We start from the raw sequence: 22,779 nt of genomic DNA, 5'->3' as shown, positions 1-22,779 counted from the left end.
AAAAACATTTTATAAGATATTTAAGAGCTTATAAGCTATTAAAAAGTGTTTGGTAAAAAATTAGAAAAGATCTTATTTTTTCCAAAAATAAACTGTTATGAAGATGTTTTTAAAAAAGTACTTCCACCTCACTTTTTTTCTATAAGATCTTATTTGTTTATTTACTAAAAGACTCAAAATACAAAATTACCCTCAAGTACTTTATTATATTACATGAATACTAATAACATTTATATTTTATCGAAACAACGTATTCTTGTAATCAAGATTAATAATTAGTTAAAATATAATTATCATAATAATTGTAAAAAAATTATTCTCCATTTATATTATATATATATATATATATAAATACCCGAATATTCTTATTATCTCAATAATAAATTATATTTCTTTTATCTAGCTATAAAAAAAATCTTTTACCCTCAAGTACTTTATTATATTACATGAATACTAATAACATTTATATTTTATCGAAACAACGTATTCTTGTAATCAAGATTAATAATTAGTTAAAATATAATTATTATAATAATTGTAAAAAAAATTATTCTCCATTTATATTTTATATATATATAAAAATACCCGAATATTCTTATTATCTCAATAATAAATTATATTTCTTTTATCTAGCTATAAAAAAAATCTTTTACAACCTTCATTTTATTTTATATTAATATATTAATAGGACAAAAATTAAAACTTTCACAAATCTGTTTATTAAAATATTTTATTACACTTCATTTTATTTTAAAAATTTGTCAAATGTCATATCAACATACATAAAAAAATATTTGGTTTGTTTAATATATAACTTTATATTAATATTTTTATTTGAAAAATTATTTTTTTAAATATTATTATAATAACAGTTTAGGAACAAAATTATTTAAGTCGAATTAGTTCGACAGTTATAATGGCGTCATGTACTTTTTTGTCATTATAGTGATAAACAAACCTTTTATTTCCAAACACCTGAACAACTTATAAAAACTAAATTAACTTATAAGTTACATATCCAAACACCTTAAAAAATAATTTTTAAAATAAGATCTAACAGCTTATCAGCTCCTAAAACATCTTATCGGATGTAGGAGCTTATAAGATGTTTTAAATAACCTTAGCCAAACGGGCTCTTTTTTTTTGAGTAATTCAAGTCATTACAAGGGGAAGTAGGGGAGGGGGGACTCGAACCCTAGACCATTTACCCTATTGGTAAGGCTAGGTACCAACTCTCCTAATAAGAGTTGGTAGCCAAACGGGCTCTTAATATTTCATTTTCTTTATTATTTTTTTTGGAAATGAATTTAATGTTTGATTTTAATATCGACAAAAATGTTTTTAGAGAATAATGTGTGTGCTATTTATGTGGTACACAAGATTTATATTATATTTTTTAAACAATGAACATGTAGTCAATCATACAGGTGTACTGTGTAAACTTACATTCTCGTATAATAGCTTGCAAACCATACGTAAACCATACTAGTTAACCATGTATGACTAGTTCGACTGTTGGCAAGATGATTTGAACCTGGGTCAATTAACACAGACACACTTGCTCCAACCACCAGATCACCCTTACGGGGCAAAATTTATATATTCTATTATACGACAGTGCAGGATTACCCCATACACCTATATGATTGGTTGCAGCATGCAGGGTCTTTCATTTTTCGTCTTTTATTACCAAAAATAAATTATACTTTCAATTGAACCTACATTTATTTAAATATTTATAGAGTCCCCTATATATTAAAAAAAATTACGTTATAAATATTAATAGAAAATATCCATAAATGCATGTGAAGTAGATAGATCATTCATACATCCATGAGTAAAAATATCTCATAAAAATGTGTATAAGAAGCAAATGGACCGGCAACATCTTTAGATGGAGGTACTCGAGAGATAGATGCATAATATTTCTCATCTCTAGTCTGGCTCATGTCATCCTCCAATTCAGTAGATCTTTCAGTAGCACTGGATCTTCTTCTGGTACTTATATCACGCGCCAGAGAAGGTATAAGAGGTATGGGAGGTACGTTGGAGGAACTAACATCTCTACGCAGAAGTCGAGTCCTAACTCTATACATATGTGTAGCATTGTCCTGATACAAATCATAAATCCGATCGTCATCTCAAGATACCGTCCTAGCAGCAAGACTCATGGATATAAGTTAATTACTCTGAAGTAAAAACCATTACAAGTTAAAAAAAATTCGAAAAAAAAAACATTGCAAGTAATGGTTGTTTTGAGAAAGATATTGACCATTATATCTAGTAAAATCGGGTCTCCAACCTGAAAACCTAAATCACCAAGATTTTCAACCGCTGATATTAAACGACGTGTGTTCCTCTCATACCACTCATAGTATCATGGGTTCGTCTGAGGTCCAGTAATATGAACATATTGATAGTCAACGAAGGAATTGAGTCGGGATGATATCTATCAACATAGATTTGTGAAAATGAGCCCAATTTCTCCCCTTAATACCTCGACGATCATAAGAATGCAATTGAATCTCAATATCATGATCAATAGGATGTGCAAGAATTTGGTGTATCCTCCCAAACTAACGTGATACCATGTCCAGACGATACATTTCAAGTCTCTCGTAAATTAGTCGAGGACAACTCGACAACCAAAATTGTGGATACACTATCTCATGATGCTCAACCAAAGTGATATACTTGTGATCGAATTCACTATAAGGAATGCATGTACACCAAAAAAATAGAAATAAAAATAAAAATTAATGTATTGTTAAATAGAGCACAAAGATTAACATAACTGCAGTTAACTTATATGAATTACTACTAGAAAAATAGTTTTTAGTGACGCCTTGGATCGTCACTATAGCAACGTTTTGTGACGCTTTGGTTATTGTGACGCCCAACAAAAGTGTCACATAGGTGGCCGTCATAATATCTTTTTGTGACGGGAGAGCGTCTCAACAGCCACAATATGACGACGCCTGCAACCGTCCCGATTACATGTATTTTGTGACGTTATAGGCGTCACATTATTTGTTTTCAACGGCCATGACTAATCTGTTTTTATGACCCTTTACGGCGTCTCGAAATATAGATATAATGACGCTTTTAATTGTCTAAAAAATGTAGCAGATATAATGACTCGATTTTAAGATCTGAAATTTTTTGTTGTACATCGCATGTAATCTAATATACATTACACAAATTCTCAACATCATAAACATAACATATATACAGGAACACAAAAAAATAAAAAATATTCATACATATACACCAAAATGTGTTCATCATTTAAGCTATTCATTTCAATGGTTCAAAATAACATAAATATTTGGATTACAAGTATTTCACGTCTAATCTAAAATATAAAAAACAAAAAAACCTTCTTTTTAATAGTAGGTCAATTGAATTGTTGCATCTAATTCAACGGGCTGGCTTTTCAACGAGTTGTCATGTTAGTTGTACTGCAATGTCCCTCCAGCACTCACTTCATAAAAACGTGGCAACCTTTTATATGAGCCTTTTTGATGACCTGGTCGTTAGATAATATACGAGATTAGTGAAGAGTAATGTAACTAGAATAAATTTATGAAGCGACTCAATGATTGAAAGAAAATCTCTGACATGTTCTAGAGTACAACCGTACTGTCTTACAAGACACTCCAGTTCAGTTACTGCAAAGTTAAAATAAAATATGACTATTGTCCTTTTATAATCGAAAAACTTAATAGAAACTTCAATTAAATGCACATAAATTGAACAACTTATAAGATATACGGAGTAAGGCTGCATAACAGGATCTCATAAAAAGATTTACGATTAAAAACACATAAAAATGGCCATAAAGTATAACAACATAAATTCATGCCTAGACATATAAAATCTACAAAAAGTACCTGTAGTGATTGACTTAATAGATTCTTGCAGCAATAAGCACTATCTTTGACGGATTCAGTCACGAATCCATACAATGCTTCAACCTGAAATTAGTGTTTATAACAATAAATAAACCAAACTTTGCCTCAATCAGAAATTAGTGTAAATTACAATTGAAAGTCGATGATAATCCAACAAGGAGATCATAAACAGGAGAAAGTAGTTTACGATTTCGCAAGCAGGCTCAAGCTTTGCAGCTTTTCCAAATTGATATCAAAATATTCATGTTTCTTTTGCAATAAGGTACCTATCATATACAATAGGATCATCAGAGACTTGATAACACATTATTTTGAAAGGAAAATTAATAAAGCTAAGCATGGGAACACATTTCATGTAGTCGAAATCCACATTTGCTTTAGTTGATAAAAATACATCAAGCACATCTCATCTATAAATAATCAATTATAAATTCTTCACTAGAGTAGTATTAAACTTTAACACTTAAAAATCTAGATGCAAGATTTGATATACGAAAACATACAGATAAATATAAGTTACTCTACTAAAATATAAGTACATTATCCATCATTAGCTATAAGTATGCATACAAAGTACTCATTGACGATCTTTTGACTCTGGCAAAATTTCATATAACAATGAAAAAAAGGCTTTTCATAGAAATACTGATCAAACCCTCGAAATTTCATATAGAACTCCAGAAAATCAACCTTTAGTTGTTCAACATCAAACCCTCAGAATAATCTGCTAACCAAAAAGCTAATATAAGATCATTTGATTGCAATTGCAATTGCACCCCAATAAAATCTTGGTTTTCAATCCGATTATTCTAATCTTTTCTATATCTTAGAAAAACGTAAAGAAGGGCAGAGAGAGAAGAGAGACAGAGACAAAGAGGGTTTACCAGGTTTAAGCTTTCTTCTTTCCACCGAATCGAAATCAAAAATTTCTTCCCAGATTTTCCTCCATACCTTCGATTTGCTTGTGCATAACTATGGGTGAAAGAGAACAAGCAACAGTTTGACGAACAATTTGACGATTCAGCAAAAATTCATATCCAATTTTTTTATAAGGAAAAAAAAATCCTAATACTGAAAAACTAGGCGTACCGTATTTGAGATTCGAACGAAGATACTTCGTCAAGAATCAATTCCGCAGCACATGAGAAAAATAGAATTCAAATGGTGAGTCTAGGTTTTGAGAGGAGAAGACGGGATTGGGAGAAAAAAAGGGGTTAAAGTTTTCTACTGCCAAGAGCAAAGGGGAAAATGTATTTAAAAATAAATTTAATGGGTTCAATTTGGGTCACGATATAACTAATCTATTGTGGCAGTTTATATAAAACCGTCTTAATTGTTATTTTTTTGGAAATTAATAAAATAAATAAATAATAAAATTCAACTTGTTATGCGGTTTTAACTTTTGGCGTCTCAATAGATTTGTTTTTGTGACTGTATTTATAAGGCGTCATATTATGGCGTCACTGAGGCGTCATGAAAAGCTATTTTTCTAGTAGTAAAAATTAATGTATTGTTAAATAGAGCACAAAGATTAACATAACTGCAGTTAACTTATATGAACCTAATGCCAGAGCATCCGATCGAGTATCGTACGATAAATATGTATATTGTTCGCGATGATCGAGTGTGACTAGTGGGGTTAATCCAACTGTAATATATTATGAAATTTAGCTAAGTAATATATTATAATAATTAAGTTGCATATAAATAAATATTAATACATAAAATGTTTACCGTGCACCATATATAAGTAGAATGAGGATATGCAACGCGAGGGGAGAATCGTTTACTACTACTAGTAGTATTGCTAGAACAAGTAAAATTGTCCTCGACCATGCCCAACACCAATTAATAAACATAAAATATTACAAAGCGCAAGTATACTAAACTATTAATTTAAAATTTAAATGTATAGAAAAACCTATTACTTGTAGCAAAGTAAGAGCACCACCTATATTCATTTTTCTTTTCTCCAACTCAACAGTGTTATCTCGTATCACAATTTTCTACAGTAAAACCCCAGTATAGCTCACGCTACTAGTTTGCTAGAATTGCACTACCTCAACTAAGGTGTTCAAAAAGTCGAAGATATATATCGGAATTGCATTTGAATTTGTGTCGGGACACATACACCCCCCCCATTAAGTAGAACGAACAATAGCCCTCTGGTGTGCTGTTGAACAAGCTGCTCCGTGTTGGCATCAGTAACCACATACATTCTTATAAGATGTAAGGAGTCATCACCCCCTGAATCCCCTCTCTGGATGAGTATATGTTAACCACATCTGACAATAAGCCTGCCACTCCTCTAATAAAGACAAAATATCCTGTGCATTAATTAACATGTAAGCCATCAAAATGGAGACCCATAATTGTGCGACATTCTATAGTGTCACTATCGCCTCTCCTGCACGAAAATGAAATGTGTATGTCTTCGGGCGCCATCTCTTCGCTATGATAAGGTGCAAATCTACTACGAGATGACTACATCGATATAGTCCATAGAACCATGTATTCAGTAATAATTGCATCTCTCTAAGGTGTGGGTCATCATCACCATCAACTCCATATAAGTCTCATATCCTCCTACCGGGGCATCTCTCATGCACAATATCATCCACATTTGCCAAACTATCTGCCCTAGAGACGTGTTATACCTGATGGTATAACAATGAAGTGTCCCGTGGACTGTAGATATATGTGACATCCATCATGTACAAGGATACATAATAATTAAGAAAATATTAAACACAATAAATACAAAGATACACTAAGATACCGAGTACACCGAGATAAAATACAAAAATATATTAAGAGGATAACAAATACAAAGTTTAACACGATAACTAGAAAATAATAAGTCCAACACGATACATAGAAAATACTAAGTCCAACATGATAGACAGAAAATACTAAGTCCAACTCGATACACAAAAAATACTAAGTGCGGCACACTAAGATAACAAATAAAAAGTACAATACAATACATAAATTCTATTATTGACTTCTTCTTTGTTGTTCACTTCTTCTAAATTGTTGCATTGCCCGTGTTTCAGATACATCCATCTCATTATCATTTCGAGTGCGTGTTCGATTTCCTAGTAGTGTTGGATCATGAATTAGTACAAAAGCAATATTTTTCCAATAGTGTTCACTCAACACAGGTTGGAAGCTCCCAGCATCAGTGTTCACTAAACGACCAACAATGTAGCAGTTGTTCACATTCATGGAGGCAGACATCATCCATTCATGGTACACGTATTGGACATGACTGCAAGGGATCCTTATTAGCAACAATTTTTCACAAGTACAAGTTCGGTCTCGTAAACTCACAGTGTTTTTGTTGTTTCCACCTCCACTTGGACGAGCTCTTGTCATTACCTCGACTGAAAATTGTTGTTGATTACACCGAGTGGTGAAACAGTTAATATATTTGTCTTCCCATGACTTGTATATGTCATGAACATGCTTGGATCACAACTGTCCATTCCGAACCATCCCATTGGAACACGCAAAACGATTAAAAAAATACTTAACACAACGTCGTTGAGTCATTTTGCTTTATTTGATAGTGTTCTATGTACTTATTTTTAGTGGGTTAAGATGTTCCTCGTATTCAAGAGGAAATCTAAAGCCAAGAGGTATGTCTATTAATATAATGTGTTGAATGAATGTCTGTTTTTCGTTGACCCATTTTTTGGTTGCTTTATAGATTTGGAATCATTGAACTTGACCCAACTGATGAGCAAGCGAAGAAGAAGACTAGACAAGCTAGGTTTGGGTCTTTCTCCAAGACTGATTCAATGCAACAAAAGTTTATTTTTGTTTAGCCAAAACTGCAACAAAAGCTTATTTTTGTTAAAGTTCAGATTTGCTGCATGCAACTTATGGCTTCACTTACTGATTTGTCTAATGTGAACTAAAATTTGACCATAAATCTTGAATGAGAATTCATTTGTATATGTTTTTGCAAAGCTTCATATTTGTACTGCATTTTTGTTTAATTTTGTCCCTCATCAGGTCTGGTCATCTAGAAAATCATTGCATGCCTTGTATCATAAGCATTTATGTTTTGTTGTGCAACAATGGCTACTAACGGGGCTGCAGTTAGAACAGAGGTTAAGTCGTTGATTGTGTTCGACCGCCTTATCCAAGACTGCAGACTTTTGCAGGTTTATGTGTAGTTGTGTAGGGGTCATGAACTGATGTTGGAACCAGAGATTGAGGATCTCGAGCTGATATGTCACAAAACACTTGTCACTTTAGACGACTATATCGATCAGCTTAACCACGGTCAAGCACACTCCGAATCATTACTTATGCACTACGAAGACATGGTGTGATTGCCCAGTACCAACTCGAAAGGAACAACCAGAAGCTGGTGGCAATGAGAGTACATATACAAACGTAGGAAGCTGAGATCGCCGAGCTGAACCTTGGTAATCTCAAAAGAGAAAGCGAACTAGTGAATAATGAAATCTACGATATGATTAATGAGTTCAGCTTTATACAAGCAATTGAATTTTGGTCAAGGACACAGTTAACATTCTTGCTATACACCATATGTTTAGTATTCTTCAAAGGGGCCTATTGTCTGTTCGAGAGATGGATGTGAGGGATCTTCATGACATCGTTAACAGGTTGTGGAGACTAGGCATCCTCAACTCATACACATTGTGCGTTGCTGCCCAATGGATAGTGAGAATGTGCTATCAGGAGGAGGCAGTTGCACAAGGATTTTGATCCGAGAGAGAGTAGAATTGTGTATTTCTAGAATTTTAAGTTTTTGAAATATGAATGTGTATTGTATTACTTTGCTCTAGAATTGTTGTTCTTGTCTGCATGTAGGAGGACAGAAAATGAACCTTTTGGATAACTCTTAATAAGAACTATAACAATTTTACTGTAAGAATATCTTCACATCAATTACTTTCAACAGCGGTGGAATGAGCTCTTGGTCTTACTGGAGGCAACATTTTATACTACGTTTACTTTTAAGGCAATTTAAATATGCTTACCATTGTTGTATATTATTTAATGAAGACTATTTTAATGTTTTTAATGTTATCTTAATGAATGTATTAGAAATGTATTTCTATCAAGGGAGTAAAAAGTTGAATCTTCCAAAAGTGGTGTGTTCGTATTTGAAGTTTTTTACATTGGCAAGTATTCTGGATTTAAGAGGTAGTATAATTTTGGTATAAATTTGAATATTACGATTTATGCATGTCATCCTTGTGCAGTGTTTGATGTGGGAGGAAAATGAACGTGCACAATAGTGTGTGCAAGTGTTTATAAAAGAATACAAATATTGGAAAATGCCAAAGAATACTTTATTGCTCTCAATTTTTAAATTATTAGATTGTTGGATGATTGAATGATTACAAATGAATGAGCCTACCCATGTGTATTATACAACTTCATCTCCACAATAGATGGTGATGATCATCTTGATATAAATACTAAGATTAACTCGTATAATCTTCAACAAAATATATACAAATATCTCTAGAGGCCTACAATTTGGCCCCCCCTTGTCTTGGATTCGCTTGATGGATCAACGTGCGTTGTCTCACCCTCTGAATCTCACATGCCCCAACCTTTCAAACCTTTTCAATGTGAAATAATGAAAAACCATCCCATCTCTCTCTCTCTCTCTCTCTCTCTCTCTCTCTCTCTCTCTCTCTCTCTCTCTCTCTCTCGCCAAATTAAAAACTCAGCAGTTGTGTTGAATGATCATCTCAACCAAAAATTTAAGCTATTAGTGAAATGTATCGTTTAATATTAATATTTTCAATAAGTTGATTCTGTAATTTGATTATTTGAAACACCAAAATGTGGCAAGTTGTATTGTTATTGTCTTAGGGCGCGTGCTCAAGAGAGAGAAGGATAGTGGGTTGGGCACAAGAGAGAGAAGAGAGTAGATGGTGGGCTTTTGGACCTCGGCAAATCAACCCAGATCAATATAGATTATAGTTAACCCTTAATTAATATAAAAAAAAATCACATATTTACACCCATCATTGTTATAGGGGTATAAATTAAAAAAATAAATAAAAGAATATTCTTGGAATATATAGAGTTTTGTTATTATTACTACCATAAAAGAGAGAGTATTAGATTGTGCATATCTCAAATTTCTAAAGTGTTCTTTTAATAAAATGGATTTTTCAAGTTAGTTATAATATTAGGGGAAATGTGGGATAACCCCCTAATTTTGAAAATATATATGATGAGGCCCAATATTTTTTTTTTGTCATAGTCAAAAACTCAAATTCTGAACTATTAATTAGGTAGAACACCCCCCCCCCCCCCCCCCCCCCCCCGAGGTCAAGTGATATGACTATTTTACCCATATTATTCTGTTTTATTGAACAAAGCCTAGGAAAGTCACGATCATTCCTTAACGGTTTACAAGGAAGCATCATTATTTCTCTCGCCTCTCTCTCTCTCTCTCTCTCTCTCTCTCTCTCTCTCTCTCTCTCTCTCTCTCTCTCTCTCTCTCTCTCTCTCTCTCTCTCTCTCTCTCTCTCTCTCTCTCTCTCTCTCTCTCTCTCTCTCTCCCCCCCCCATCTCAATTATCGGTTTGTATGAGTTATATACGATTGTATAGGGTTTCGGATTTGAGTGATTTAGCTTGATATGCGACGGTCGAGGTTCATTTTTACAGAGCGTTTTAAGGTTCGTTTTTTATTTTTTATGGAGATTTCATGGCTCATTTTTTGTTTATGATCAGGATGCGCGACTGGGTGTGTGTTGAAATTACAATTGTGATTTGCGTTTTCGTGTGTTTTTGTACAATTTTGGGTATTATTGGTCATTTGTATTTGTGTTGATGCATTTCGATCTTATATCGTTTTTTTATTTTTTTCAGAGTTTTTATGTGTTTGAAATTGTCGTTTTGATTTTTCTGTGTATGTTTTTTTGTCGTTTTGATTTGTATTGATATATACCAGAGTAGTCATGTTTAGCATCATAGACCTGTTGGATATCAGAGTAGTTAAATATATGTTACAATAGTTATATACAGTAACATATTTGTAACTGTATTTATTCTGTTCACCTTTTTGTTACAGTTGCAGAATATCTACAAATATTGTACTAATAATGAGGTTTGGAGAATTATTTGGTGTGATAAATTGTGTTACTTCTTTTGGATTTGAAGAGTTGGTTGTATTCGTAAGGGCCAAATGGGGCATGTTGCACCGGAACACCATGTCTCTCACGTACACAATTGTTGGTCATCGGGAGGGTGTGTTGTGCGATGGTGATGATGTGTTTTACATGCTGTCGTTAGCGCGTCAAATTTCTCTTGATCGTGTTGAAGTGAATGTTAAACAAAGATAGGGAGGTGTTTCTGATGTGGTATCAAGTGTAGCATGTTTGTCTAATCGGGCACAACTTTATAATCAGGTCCCGTTGGAAATTAGTCAATGTAGTGGAAGAAATTACTTGCAATATGCTGGAATGTGTGCTCAAACTCTGATGAGTGCTAACTGGGCTGAACTGGTCAAGGATGTTGGTCAAGTTTTTTCGTGGAGGTGTTGTGGAGTTTAGGAAAGATTTATGCATCTATTCGGTAGAAACTGGATTTGAGTTTACATATGTTAAGAATGAGCGTGTACGTGTCACAGTTTAATACAAACACATGACAATAAAAAACTGTATGTGGAGGATACATGCATCAATTGAGAAGGCCAATGTGTATTTTTATATAAAGAAATTTGAGAAGCATCACACTTGTGGATGTTCTTTTGGGTCGTTAAGACAGAATAGAATGACGTCTGACATTATTGTTGGTATGGTAGTTAATGTGGTATGAGCAAAGCCATACATGGCCGGTAATAATGTCGTCGTGGAAATGAAGCTGAATTATGGTGTCGACAATACCTATTATGTGGCTTGGAGGTCTGTCACGACAGGGAAGCAACATGTACTTGGTGATGAAACTGGTTGATACTCACATTTACTGTCGTACTTCGAAGAACTTGGTTGTAGCAATCCGGATAGTGTTTATAACCTTGACATCGATGCAGATACGATGAAGTTTCGACATTGTTTTTTTTCATTTGGTGCATGCTTGTCGGGCTTGAAGTCATGTTGACCAACACTATCTCGGGATGGAACATTTCAGCACAACAAACACAAGGGCATTTTGTTAACTGCAATTGGCCAAGATGGCCATAATATTAAGTTTCTGTACTTTTATTTTGCTTTATGACTATGTATGACTATATGTTTTTAAGACCGTTGTTATTACTTTTTACACAGAATTGTTCCCGGTTGCTTTTGCCGTAGTTAGTGAAAAATCTGACAGCAACTGGGCTTACTTTCTTACTCATTTGAGGATTGCAATTGGCACAGATCGTGTGGTTACGTTTTCTTCGAATCGCAACCATGGTATTTTGGATGGGGTGAAAAATATATTCTTTGATTGTCTTCCTATATATTACTTGTATCACTTGAAATTAAATTTGTCAAGTAAATGTAGAGGTTTTCCATTTGGTTTTTGAAAGAAGATGGCTCATTTGTTAAATGCTTGTGCGTATGCTCCTACGAAAACTGAGTTTGATGTGCATATAAAGGAGTTTATAGCAACTGGGGGGAAAAGGATTACAAATTTTCTAGCAGACCTTCCATATAACAACTGGACTTGTGCACACTTTGAGGGGAAAAGATACGGGCAGATGGCATCTAGTGTTGCAGAATCGTGGAATATGACGATTGGCGACATTCCTGGCCTGCCTGTCACAAATGTGGTTGATGGTCTTAAGAGTATTATGATGGTGCAAATGTGTATAAGGTCAGAGGAGGCTGCGAATATGTCAAGTGTACCTTGCACTCCCATTCATGGCGGTGTTGATAAATTAGTACATGACAGTAGAGTATTGATAGCGAAGATGGCATCACAATACATTTACGGGGTGCTTAATACTCCAGCAGCTGCTGTTGACATTCGCAACAGGTCGTGCACGTATAGAGTGTAGCAAGTCAGTGGTCTGCCGTGTATACATGCTGCGTGTGTTATGTTCCAAAATAATAATGATGGTTACACATATTTTGATTATCATTAATCTATTGAGTGTTATAAAAACACGTATTCGCACAATATTATTCCATTTGTCAAGCCAGATATTGATGGTGATTTGCCTTTGGTTGGACCTCCAGATTATCATATTCGGCGTGGTAGGCCGAAGGTGAAAAATTCCTTCGAGAGGTGAGAAGATTAAGAGGAAGATAAAATGCAGCTCATGCAACCGTATATGCAATCACAACAAGAAAACGTCCACAAGGCCTGTATGAGACTTATGTGGAACAAAATTGTATTTAATTTTTTTTTTATTCCTTTGAATTTGTGTGGAACATAATTTGTGAATTTTTTTCTTGAGTTACAAGTACATGATCTATTTTTTAGGTATTGATTTTTGTTATTACTGATACATGCAAGTACAGATTATTTGGATTCTAATAAATGCAGTCACATAGTCATATAACTATTTATGAGTACAAGTCCGAAATAGTTGTATGACTACGCCACTATATGTGACTATGTAGTCATATTGCCATATGACCAAAAAATGCAAGTCATAAATAAGTAGTCATCGGTAGTCATATGATCACGTGACCATATATGACTGTATATAGTATATCATAATAATATTCATGGCTGTATATATGACTGTATGTAGTAGTATCATAGTCACATTTAGTTATTTGTGACTATATGTGACTATAGACAATGAAGTAGTTATATGACCAAAATAGGAAGTCATAAATAAATAGTCATTCTTAGACATATATTCACATGACTATATAATTGTATAATAGCAAAAATAATTGTCTAATATCAATTAATCTTGTAGTGCAACATTGATTCAACAACGGACATTCTCATGCCATCGACACCGGTCTCTGCGTCGTGGGGAACCAGTGAATTTTTGGGGAATGTGTTCCTTATAACAAACAGGACAAAAATACCACAAGCTCTTGAATCATCTGTTTGTTGGGGTGAGTCATTTACCTCGTACAGCGGTGCGTTTATGGGAATGGTGGAGATGTTAAACTTCTTTGTTGTGTTTACGACGTACATTTTCTGTGTACATGAATGAATTAGATATTTTTTAAATAGGTAGTTGCTGGAAAGAAATAGTCAGTAGTTTTGTACCATGTCGGTGGCGTCAATCAGGTATAGGTCCTTAAGACCTTTGCGAGGATGTAATGAGTTGTAGAAATGCCACTCACTTGAATTTATGTCCAATATTAACATTGTCCACCGGGTAGCCTCGGTTTCAGGATTACCGTCGGAGTATAATGGGAAGATGAGGTATCTATGTTTGCTAACTTCTGCCGATATGTGGAATGTTTTATTTTTGGTTGACCTCAACGTTGTCTGTTACAACCAGTGATTAGTTATCACGGGAAAACATATACTCATTTGCAAAAATTTACCATCAATTGCAAACATATTATCGACTTTGTACCAGTAGCATGCTGCTGAACGTCATGCTGGTTCCTTTAAGAGACTCATCAGGGTTACTTTGAAACAACCCTGCAGCTTGATGATGTCCCAATATCTGGCAGTAAGCATCTATAACCTGCGATTGTACGGTGTTATTAAATTTATATACAAAATGCGGGCATGATAGTTTTTATCATAATCTTACCTCGCTCGAAATATCTTCATTTCTGAGGATGACAAATGTGTCAGACATACGAACATGAATATTGCCATCTTGATTCTTCCACATTGTTCTACTGCATTTATAAACATTTTTACAGTATGAATATGACATGTGATTATGCAGTCATGGGTAGTTATATGGCTACCCATGATTGCATATATGACTATGATACTACTTTACACAATCATATATAGTCATAAATAAATAGTCATTGGTATTCATATAGTCATATGACTATATATGACTGTATAGAGTAGTATAATATTCATATACATGACTGTATATATGACTATAGCTAGAGTTTACTTACTTCCCATACATTACTTCATCTGCCATTGTGTTTATTATTGCCTTGTCTCTCGTACTCATGCCGAGGAATGGGTTGAATTTCTTGTATCTGAAATCTCTACGTCCTTTCTTGGTGCTACGTGGTGTTACTTCATGTTTTTGTGACCTAGTATGTTTCCCCACTGCAGATTTCGGGTCATTTATCTTGGTTTCAATAACTCCCTCACATATTTCAAAGTCGTTGTCCGAATGATGAAGTGGTGGGCGCTCATCAAGTGCCTTTTCATATTTTGCACAATTAGCTTCTAGCTCGGCTATCTTTTTGTCCCTTTCTCTAATTTTCTCAAGATGAGTTTTCTCAGCTGATTTTAGGAGGGTTATTTCAGCTTTCAAGAAGATCTGATTTGTTGTGTGCTCAGGCATGTTTGTCAGCGAGATATTGTCTGCTTCAAAATGTTGTCAACAAAAGAGGTTTTGGGTGTCCAAATTTGTTGTAGCATTTGTTAGCTCTTCAAGACGTTTGATGAGGGATTCATTCATTGCTTTCAGTTCTGCACTCTCTTTGAATTTTTTCTGCAGCTCACTCTGGTTGCTCTGTGTTTGGCTCAAGATATCAAAAGACGGCCCATCAGCTTTGCTAAGCGTGACCTCATCTATAGTTTTGAAAGCTGAAAAGCGCCATACGCTTTCTCGTCAACAAGTACCTGCTTGTCGTTTTTTAGTATTACTATCTTCATCTCAAGGTTTTCTACGACAGATTGCAGTTGCGACACTTGGGCCTCTTGTTTTGTCATTTGTTTTGTTCTTACCTCCAATAGCCTCTTTGTTTCATTCAGCTCGGTGGTGATCTTGAGTTCAAGTGACGACTGCCACTTTTCGTACCAGGTTTTGATTGGGACATATTCGTTAGAATCTGAAGCAGTGTCAGAATGAACACTAGCATTGTTGTTGTTGTTATGTTCATCAATTTCAGGATGAATCTCACCATCATCATCGCTGATATCTTCCAGGACCAAATTTCCATCTAAGATTTGTTGTTCTTCGTCTGTTGGAATCAACGGATTTTTGCTGACGAGTTGTGGAGCGATATCGTCCATGTCCTTGCCGCTCAACATATATGCAAGCTCGGTTATATCCCACCGCCGAAATCTTGGGAAAGCAAAACAACCACTGGAGGCACGATTGCTACACGCTCACATATCCAATACTGTGTAAATATACATGAACAATCAGTCATACTTATGAATGCATATGACACCAAGTGACTATACATGAATATTCATACTTACTAGCATAAGTGGTATGCAACCACGGATTTTGTTGCGTTGTTTTGCCGTGTGGATTTGTTTAATGAAGATATCAGTTATCCCCATGGCCCAGTTGAAGTCATTTGTTTGATCTATATCTTTGTAGTACTTGAACATCCACCAAGCTACGAGTTTGGATGAAGTATTGAAAATGACAGTTGACATGAGGTGTAGAATTATCAATCTTACCACATCTTCAATGTCTTCATTGTTATCGCTATCTACGCACTCAAGTAGCTGACGTTTCAAAGTTTTTCGGTGAGCGATGGGTATGCGCCAAATCTTCGTGCTGTGAGTCCTTGTTGCAGTTTTTTGACCTCTCAAAAGTCATTCGTGTGTTGCCAGATTGGATGCCAAAGATTAACTTGCAATCTTAGGGTGTGATTGTAATTTTTTGCCTCCTATATGGAATGCCTCGTCTGTTTTGTGGTATGTAATAATTATTTTGCAAGCTCATTTTTTTGTGCCAGCGACGTCATCTCTGCCGAGTTTGTGTTTTGCGAATGGCACAACCAGATGTAGAAATGAGTACGGCGAAGACATGCATAGTGGGGGTGGTCGTAGGTGAATATCTTCAAAGAAGGACACGATTGACGACATGTTGGCTCGGTATTGTGAAGTCCTATTCCCCCTCTTACGTGTGTCTGTTGGTTCATTTGTTTCAGTATCTGGATAATGATATATATATATATATATATATATATATATATATATATATATATATATATATATATATATATATATATATATGTATGTTAGGGTGTGAACATGACTACTAATAAGTACTCTTGAAAATAACACTCACACACAAAACACACATGATGTAGTAAGTAGGATGTAGTAAGAATGAATGTGACTACATATGCAAATATGACTATGAAATACTACCCATGACAATAACACCCACAAAAAAAAAAATACAAAAGTTGGAGCAAGTATGAATGTAACTACATATATCAATATGATTATACAGTACTACCCATGACATCAACACCCACAAAAAAAACAAACAGCACATATGTTGCAGCAAGTACGAATGTGACTATACATGACAATATGACTATGCAACACTACACATGACAACAACACCTATTAGAGTAGGTGACCAACAAGCCAACTTGTGGCTGTGATCTTTCCATTTATTATTGTAATAAATAAACATTTTTCATATTAATGATAAAACACCTTGGCATTCTATGTCTTTGTCCGTTTGTCACAAGCATAGATATAGTCCTTACAGTTATTACAAGTGATAGTAATTGATCGTTAGGATCGTGAGATATTTACTTTAGTATTATAACTGTTAAACATGTTCCTAGTCGAAGGGTTACGCCACCAATGATGATATCGGCCTTTTGTTGGGAATCGGACACGTGTACGCAGCGGAAAACAAAAATTTTATGCGATTTAAACTAATTTAAAATACATAAACACATGCCAGATAATTGAAAACAATTAATTGCGTACCTTTGCGCTTCCAGCGAAATTAAAAAACAACATACATGCTTAATTACTTAACCGAAATTAAATCAATTAGAATGCTCGCGTTTAAATCAAATAATCATGCTCGCAGTAAATAAACAATTTCATGTTGTCACATAAAATAATACAATCATATTACTAAAATGAACATGCTTATATTAATTTAAACGTAACCGAATCGAATGACAATAGATTCGAAACATTACCTCTTGAAGCGTGAGGTAGGCGCACTAAGCAAAGCTAGATTGCCACAGAAACCAATCCGTGCAATCCGGGGCAGCAGCGGCAAAACGGCAGCAGCGGCTAGGCGAGCTACGGCGGCGTGTATGGCTCACGCACTGTCTTCGGGCGGCGCGTGGGATTGCGTGGGGCGTCGGCTCATGTACTGCTCCTCGATTCTTCGATCTTCGATCTTTCTCCTCTCGGATTTCACCTCGTATACTTCGATCTACTAAATACGTGGCACTAGATACGTAATAGTTAGAAAAACAGAAGAATAGAAAGAATGAAAGAATTACCAAAGGGATCGGCCAAGGGGTGGCTGATTCCGGCGAGTTTGCGGCGGCGACGGCGGTGGTGGCCGCGAGAGAAGATGGCCGAGAGAGAGAGATGAAGCGGCTAGGGTTTTTTCGTGTGTTATCTGTGTACAAGACCTTTCAATCAAGTATTTATAGTGTCTTGCATAAAACCCTAACGGGCTTAAGTTGGACCGGGCCCAACAACTTAAGTCGTTACTTCTTTTACTCGCTCGTCTCTCTCAATTCATTTTAGTAATACAATCATATTACTAAAATGAACATTCTTATATTAATTTAAACGTAACCGAATCGAATGACAATAGATTTGAAACATTACCTTTTGAAGCGTGAGGTAGGCGCACTAAGCAAAGCTAGATTGCCACGGAAACCAATCCGTGCAATCCGGGGCAGCAGCGGCAAAACGGCAGCAGCGGCTAGGCGAGCTACGGCGGCGCGTATGGCTCACGCGCTGTCTTCGGGCGGCGCGTGGGATTGCGTGGGGCGTCGGCTCATGTGCTGCTCCTCGATTCTTCGATCTACGATCTTTCTCCTCTCGGATTTCACCTCGTATACTTCGATCTACTAAATACGTGGCACTAGATACGTAATAGTTAGAAAAACGGAAGAATAGAAAGAAGGAAAGAATTACCAAAGGGATCGGCCAAGGGGTGGCTGATTCCGGCGAGTTTGCGGCGGCGACGGCGGTGGTGGCCGCGGGAGAAGATGGCCGAGAGAGAGAGAGGAAGCGGCTAGGGTTTTTTCGTGTGTTATCTGTGTACAAGACCTATAAATCAAGTATTTATAGTTTCTTGCATAAAACCCTAACGGGCTTAAGTTGGACCGGGCCCAACAACTTAAGTCGTTACTTCTTTTACTCGCTCGTCTCTCTCAATTCAATGATCGGAAAATTGTAACAATTACATTTTCAGAATCATTATAATGTCCTCGTCATTAAGAGTGCCAATTCTCAATTTCCAACATTCCAAAAGTGGAAACCCTAATTCGGTGCACTTTCTAAATTTGGAAACTTCTTAATTTAGAAAGTCCACTAAGATGTTCGCCTATTATTTTCCTTTTCTTATTCTCATTCATAATTCCAAATTACGAATGTTGGACCCAATCATATTGACTTCCAATCATGCAAAGATAAACCATTTTTACCTTTGACCGTTTATTCAAAGATCTCATGTGCACGAGCGGTGTGACCCTCGATGGTTCAGGTGTAAGCTAGCCGTGAGCCCACAACCCTTTGTGGTCAAAACTCGTCCCTTAGAGTTACGATTATGATGAAACTCGTTTCACCTTAATCACCCAATTAATCAAGATTGGCGTCTAGCAATTACGCTTCATGATTCCCTAGATACAAATGAAGTTCCTGCAAGAACCTTCAAATATAGTTAGCGTACAGTACGATCCATTCGATTCATATGTCCCGATTGAACCAGAGGCATTGGTTCATCGAGACCTCTTTATCTATTCAATGATGGTGCGATCGTTCCAAGTGTTGTAATCGTTACGTGCATGACTTAGAGAATTGAATTCTCTAATCATCACTTAGTCAGCTCTGGCCAGAGACTTAGAGAGATTACAAACTATAAGAACACACTGTTAACATCCAAGACTATTCTAGCGATCGAATCCCCGACTACAATGCACATACCTCCCACTAGATTTCAGACTGCACGAACACTGGCCCTTGGGGTGGTCCTCGGTGGAACTCAGGGACAGGTCACGATACAGCTGGTCCTCTAGTGATGTCTAGGTCATAAGGACTAATGGTGTACAACTATACCATAGATATCTCTACTCGGTTATTGGGAACCACTTAGAGATTTCTAGGGTGAGGGAGTTCAGTGAACTCGTCAACTTACGAGCACCCACTTATGCATGCCGATATCACAATACCGTTTACCGATGAGATGCAGTACACATACACTAAGGGCTATTCTCTTAATGGGAAAGGCCGATATCCTCATTGGTGGCGTAACCCTTCGAATAGGAACACGTTTAACATTATAATACTTAAGTAAATATCTCACGATTCAAACGATCAATTACTAGTACTTGTAATAACTGTAAGGACATCTATGCTTGTGACAAAGGGACAAAGATATAGAATGCCAAGGTGTTTTATCATTAATACGAAAAAAAGGTTCGTTTATTACCATATTAAATACGAAAGACCACAACCACATGTTGGCTTGTTGGTCACCTACTCTAACACCTTTCCCATTAAGAGACTAGCACTTAGTGTATGTGAACTGCATCTCATCAGTAAACGGTATTGTGATATCGGCATGCATAAGTGGGTGCTCGTAAGTTGACGAGCTCACTGAACTCCCTCACCCTAGAAATCTCTAAGTGGTTCTCAATAATCGAGTAGAGATATCTATGGTATAGTTGTACACCATTAGTTCTTATGACCTAGACATCACCATGACTTCACTAGAGGACCAGCTATATCGTGACTGTCCCTGAGTTCCACCGAGGACCACCCCAAGGGCCAGTGTCCGTGCAGTCCGAAATCTAGTGGGAGGTCTGTGCATTGTAGTCGGGGATTCGATCGCTAGAATAGTCTTGGATGTCCTGTGTGTTCTCATAGTTTGTAATCTCTAAGTCTCTGGCCAGAGTTGACTAAGTGATGATTAGAGAATTCGATCCTCTAAGTCATGCACGTACCGATTACAACACTTAGAACGATCGCACAGTTGTTGAACTACTAAGGAGGTTTCGATGAACCAATGCCTCTAGTTCAATCGGGACATATGAATCGAAGGGATCGTACTGTACGCTAACTATATCAAAAGGTTCTTGCAGGCACTTCATTTGTATCTAGGGAATCATGACGCGTAGTTGCTAGACGCCAATCTTGATTCGTTGGGTGATTAAGGTGAAACGAGCTTCATCTTAATCGTAACTCTAAGGGACGAGTTTTGACCATAAAAAGGTTGTGGGCCCACGGCTAGCTTACACTGCTCGTGCATATGAGATCTTTGAATGAACGGTCAGAGATGAAAATGTTTTATCTTTGCATGATTAGAAGTCAATATGATTGGGTCCAACATTCGTAATTTGAAATTATGAATGCGAATAAGAAAAGGAAAAGAATAGGCGAACATCTTAGTTGACTTTCTAAATCGGGAAGTTTCTAAATTTAGAAAGCACACTAAATTAGAGTTTCCACTTTTAGAAAGTTGGAAATTGAGAATTGGCACTCGTCATGACGAGGACATTATAATGTTTCAGAAAATGTAATTGTTACAATTTTTCGATCATTAAATTGAGAGAGACGAGCGAGTAAAAGAACTAACGAACTTAAGTTGTTAGGCCCGATCCAACTTAAGCCTGTTAGGGCTTTTATGCAAGACACTATAAATACTTGATTTATAGTTCTTGCACAAAAAATACAAGACTTGAACACAACCCTAATCACGAAACCCTAGCCGTTCCCTCTCTCTCTCGGCCGAACTCTCCCCGCGGCCCCCGTCCACTCACCGGAAATCGGCCTCCTTTGGCCGATTAATCGTGGTAGTTCTTTTCTTTGTTTATTCTTTCCGTTTATTCTAACTACTGCGTGTTTAGTGCCACGTTTTAGTAGATCGAAGTATACGAGGTGAAATCCGAGAGGAGAAAGATCGAAGAATCGAGGAGCTGCCCTACGCCGTCGCCACCGCCGTTCGCGCCGTCGCCGTCACTGCTCACGCCACCGTCGCTGCTCCCGGATTGCACAGATTGGTTTCCGTTGCAATCTTGCTTCGAATCGTGCGCCTACCTCACGCTTCAAGAGGTAAAGATTCGAATCCGTATTTATGCGATTCGTTTTTATTTAAATTAAATATGCATGTTCGTCTAGTAAGTATGTTGTATGATTTTATGTATATTATGTGATTACATGAAATTCATTATTTACTGCCAGCATGATTATTTGATTTAATGCGAGCATGTTAGTTGATTTAATTTCGATTAAATGATTCGCAAGTATGTTTGGTTTTAAACTTCGCTGGAAGCGCAAAGGTATGCAATTAATTGTTTAATATATGTCGGGCATGTGATTATGTGACTTAAACTCGTTTAATTCGCATAAAATTTTTATTTTCCGCTGCGTACGCGTGCCCGATTCCCATCAACACCCACACACAAAAAATCACAAATGCTGCAGCAAAGGATGGATGTGACTACATATGACAATATGACTATGCAGCACTACCAATGACAACAACACCCACACACAAAAACAACACAAATGTTGTAACATGCATGATGTGACTACATATGACAATATGACTATGCAGTACTAACAATGACAACAATACCCATACACAAAAACATCACAAATGTTGCATCATGCATGAATGTGACCACATATGACAATATGACTACGAAGTGCTACTCATGGCAACAAGACCGATACACAAAAAAACACAAAATCTGTGGCATGCATGAATGTAACCACATATGAAAATATGACTACGAAGTACTACTAATGGCAACAACAGCCAGACACCAAAATTGGATATATGACTACGGATTTTTTACAAATTGGTGGTGTACTTGAAGTAGTGAAATGGTTGGCTTAGGGTAGTAAATG

The 22,779-nt window shown here is 36.2% G+C and overlaps 1 long non-coding RNA gene across 2 annotated transcripts; it reads right to left on the bottom strand.

The window, feature by feature from the left end:
- Window positions 1-3,242: 3,242 nt before the first annotated feature.
- LOC105962698 (uncharacterized) lies at window positions 3,243-5,191 on the bottom strand. 2 transcript variants are annotated; one of them, XR_016031865.1, is made up of 5 exons: window positions 5,004-5,189; window positions 4,799-4,886; window positions 4,102-4,180; window positions 3,894-3,977; window positions 3,245-3,529 (listed from the first exon to the last, which is right to left on the bottom strand). It is a non-coding gene; the product is annotated as an uncharacterized LOC105962698 (long non-coding RNA). The 2 variants fall into 2 exon arrangements; XR_016031864.1 differs by having other exon boundaries at window positions 3,243-3,529; window positions 3,894-4,180; window positions 5,004-5,191.
- Between the last annotated feature and the right edge of the window lie 17,588 nt (window positions 5,192-22,779).

This window comes from Erythranthe guttata, chromosome 6 (assembly GCF_056151865.1).
Source record: "Erythranthe guttata isolate IM_541 chromosome 6, IM_541, whole genome shotgun sequence".
In the NCBI taxonomy this organism is placed as follows: Eukaryota; Viridiplantae; Streptophyta; class Magnoliopsida; order Lamiales; family Phrymaceae; genus Erythranthe; species Erythranthe guttata.
This window is presented reverse-complemented; position numbering and strand designations above follow the sequence as displayed.